The sequence below is a fragment of the Cyanistes caeruleus genome, chromosome 10 (assembly GCF_971803275.1).
Source record: "Cyanistes caeruleus chromosome 10, bCyaCae1.hap1.1, whole genome shotgun sequence".
Taxonomy (NCBI): domain Eukaryota; kingdom Metazoa; phylum Chordata; class Aves; order Passeriformes; family Paridae; genus Cyanistes; species Cyanistes caeruleus.
Genome location: NC_141710.1, coordinates 7,528,320 through 7,532,386, shown reverse-complemented (window position 1 = coordinate 7,532,386; position 4,067 = coordinate 7,528,320). Strand labels below are relative to the sequence as shown.

The following is a 4,067-nucleotide window of genomic DNA, read 5'->3' as shown; positions in this document are numbered from 1 at the left end:
TATCACAACCAGTCTCTGAGATTTCTGAGTCATTTTAGGGAATTGTGGCCTCAATTCCAGTAACAGGAGCTCTGTTATCAACTTTTATGGGCCTGCATGCCTTCTATGGAAGAGTTTCTTAAATTAAATAATAATAGAAGAAAACTAAATAAAACATTCTCAATTGAATTCTTCTATTTTGGGGGGCAATTTTTATAGATACCTATTAAATTCTAGGCAACATTTCCGTGATGGAGGTTTATCTTGTCTTTCAATGATATTAGACAGCAAAGTTCTCAGGGGGTGTCTGTGATGAATAATGCTTGCTCTCTCCTAGTTCCAGAGGAGGAGGAGTGTAGCAGAAAGGCACATAATTACCTTGGTGCAGAGCCACGCTGGTGCTGCTGCCACAGTGCTCCTGGCAGGAGAGTTAATGGTGCTTGGTGCTGGGCTGATAATCCAGCTCACACAGAACTAGGTGTGGTGTTGTAAGATGTCATCAGATTATGCAAGATAGAAATGCTCTGAGATCTTACCAGCAGCTCTTTTTATGGAATCCTACTTGAAAGAAAGAAGGATGCTGTAGTAAGAATGCCAGTGCCCAGGTACTGTTGTTTTAATAGGATTACTACTGAATCACCAGCCTGTTTAATTAGACCTGTAAAAGTTATTTAGCAAGGTGTGGATTGGGGCTTGGGGGAGGAATATCAAGAGCACAGCATGTCTGGAAAAGTTTCTATAAAAATCCATCTATAAAAGTCTCTTACTATGTGGTCTAATTAAGGTCTGGATACAGCACATGCATTACTCTACAAAACAAACAGGTTGGTTTCTGTTTGACGCACTTTTATTTTTATAACCTGATTACAAACTGAAAGAGTTTGTTAATTTAGCCTTAGTTTGGGTATACAGCAGAAAGCACTGCTTGTCACTGGCTTGGATCAACCCTACTCAAGGCATTCTTTGGAAATAAACACGACCAAATCAAGTTGTATCAAATAACTGCTTTTTCAAATAGTTAATCTGCTTTTTCTTGTTGGTGTAAGGTTAGGTTATAAACATATCAATGGTATCCAGGTTTTGCCTGCTGCCTGAGGAGAGTCAACGTGTGCCCGTGTCTGGAAGAGGAAAATAATTTCTAAAATGTGGAAAACTGCAGAAGCTTAATGGTGAAACTAAAACAAGAATATTTTGAGTTGCAACCTCATGGAAGAGAAGTGTGGGATGGCCCAGCTGGGAATAGTGACCCCACATTAGTGCTGCTCAGTGAATACTTGAGCATGAATTTGCCACAATTATCTGTTTGTGCTCAGTGACAGCAGGGCAAACATAACCTAACCCTGAAGTCATTCTCTTGCTACAAGAAGAGTCTTTACTATTTATCATGAAATTATTCAAACTTTTGACATGGTTTGTTGCTCTTCTTTAGCTCTTGTTGTCTCTAGGGTATTTCTGAAGGATGGCCATAAGAAATGTTTGATTTTTACAATGAGGGTGGTCAAACACTGGGGCAGAGCCTCAAAGGCTGTTCAACCACCATCCTTGGAGCTGCCCTTAACCCAGCTGCACTAAGCCCTGTAACAGAAATACAACCTAACACCGAAGTCAGTTCTGCTTTGAGGAGGATGGTGGCCTTCAGGGCCTCTTCCAGCCTAAACAATTGTATTATTTTATATGATGGGGCAGCCTATGAAGCGTATGGTGGCTGATAAAAAGACACAGTACAGAGCAGCAGTGATTTCTTCAAGCACAGGTGGTGGCTGCAGTCAGTTCAGTCAGTCCCAAACACAAGAGGCAGTCTCTGGAGCTGTTTTGGTGTTGCAGTCCTTGTCCAGTGACTTTCAAGGGTCATAAGGTGACATTGGCTCACCTTGGCTTCCCAAATGAGTAACCAGCTCCATGTATTGAAGGTGAACTCTCAGGTTATGTCTAGTGTACAAAATGTGAATAGCATCTCAAACACTATGAAATGTCAGCTGATGTTATTGTGGAAATTCATTTGAAGGCAAGCAAGTCGAAATCGAGCACAGCTGTCCGATGTTTCCCTGTGCAGAGGAACAGGTTATACTCAGGTGTTCTCTAGCCTTGTTCTAGTGTGTTCTCAGCTTTATCTTCTGTCTTCATCTCCTTTGCTGCTCTGCTCTTATCTGCTGAAGAAAAGTCCAAGATAAACATCTCAGTGAGGTACCAGATGTCTCAGTAGCTTCTCATGAATGAGAAATGTATAGTGAAGGTTGGAAATAGTAGTTCTTATGGAACAGGGAAAAGAAATTGTAACTTAATCTGTCTGTGACAGGCTTCTGAAAAAGTGGGGATCAGCAGGTGGTGGGTTACTGGGTGAGAACAAATTTATGGCCTAGGAAAAAATAATCCTGGTAGGATATAGTAGGATTATTGAAAATGACAAGATACAAGGTTCTGCTGGATGTTTTTTCATCATGGTGAATGCTGGCTCTGGTTAAAAAGATTGTCTCTCTGGCTCTAGATCAAAAACCTGGGCTTTGCTTGTGGCAAACTTGTAAAATTCAACAAGGAAGAAGAAAAAGCAAGAGAAAAAGTATTATTTTTTTCCTGTTCGCCTGTCTTTCTCCTTTCTTCCAGATTCCCACAAAAGCATAATGGTTCTTTGGTGGACAAGAACTGTTCTAAACCAGTCAAGTTTCTGAGTAAGTGAAAGTTCTATCAGTCACTTCCAGCAGTTGCCTTTTCACTCTTTTCCAGCTATTTCTCCAGCACAAGGAGAAAGTTTTCTAAAGAGTGAACTAATGCTATTGCCACATGGTTTTCTGAATGCCTGGGAGGGCTGTGCAAGTTAGATTCTGACTGATGTTCGTGCTGGCATTTGGGATTGTTAAGGAGGAATTTAATGGAGCTATGCTGATTTATATATGTGAAGCACAAGGTCTTTCACATGTCTAGTTTCTACTGTTTTATGGTTACTTTTTATTTTATTGCTGACCAGCAGCCAAAGTGATTTCCTTTCATCTTTTTCCGGCAGAAGTCTGAGCCCCGTGTCACGGGCGGTGGGATAGGGACAAGCACATCCCAGGGGCACAGAGCCCTGGGGCAGTGCTGGGACAGTCCCCAGGGCAGTGGGCTCTCAGGACATTGTCCCCAGCCCTGGGGCAGGCAGGAGGAGCAGGGCTGTGGGGCTCATGCTGTGGGTCATGGGGACAGGCTGCAGCTCTCACCTCTGCCTGGGTTTTGCTGTGGGAGGTTTCCCTGACCGGTGATCCCCTTCTCTCTCACCTTGGTTTAAACCTGTTTTAACTCCCTTGGTGCCCCTGTCTCTGCCAGGGAGAGAAGTGCCTAAAGAACTGGGCATTTTCAGTCCTTTTTTCTCTTGTTATTTTTCCAGCCTTCTGTTTAACCCTCCTTGCCAAAAGCGCCCTTTGGTGACTGGCAAACTAATTGGCCGGAGGAGGTGTCATCAAAAATTCATCTCAGATAATTAGACACTGAGCTATCATTATCCTTGAGGTTCAATTCATTTTTGTTTTCATTAGCTCTGTGCTTCCCCGTGGCAGATATTTCTGATAATTTCCAAACACAGAGGGGGCTGGCACGTTTTCAGCCGTGCTTCTCTTGCACGTCCTTGCTTACTGAGCAGGAGCTGGGGGAAATCTGTGCTGGTCAGGCTGCATATTCATAATTTTGTCTCTTTTGCAGGCCTTCTTATGGAAGAAGCAGAAGTTTCACTAGGCTTTGGTGGAGAGATGACTAATTCAGTGCCACACAGTTTGTGAAGAAGCATTTCTGTTTTTCCAGCATTCTCAAATAAATGTCATTTCAAACAGCTGTTGATAGCGTTAAGCAACCTCATTTGCATTTTCTGTCATTCTAATTACATAGTAATTAATTTCTGATACAATGGCAAATTAATGTTAGAGTGGGGTCCATGAAATTTTATTGCTTTATGTGAAGCAGCATTCTTTTGGTTATGAGTCCTTACATATGAAATGAATATATCAAGATTTCTGCCAGCAGAGCCTTAGCACTTTTAAATTTTTTAATACAACATTGAAATTTGGAAAAAAAAAATTACTGACAATTCCATAGTGAAGAATAATATGCCTTTGTCTCTGGTA

General features: G+C 41.9%; 1 long non-coding RNA gene across 1 annotated transcript; it reads left to right on the top strand.

The window, feature by feature from the left end:
• The first annotated feature begins 1,982 nt into the window (after positions 1-1,982).
• LOC111933221 (uncharacterized) lies at positions 1,983-3,771 on the top strand. Its single transcript, XR_002866580.2, has 3 exons — positions 1,983-2,163; positions 2,581-2,645; positions 3,649-3,771. It is a non-coding gene; the product is annotated as an uncharacterized LOC111933221 (long non-coding RNA).
• Positions 3,772-4,067: the final 296 nt, after the last annotated feature.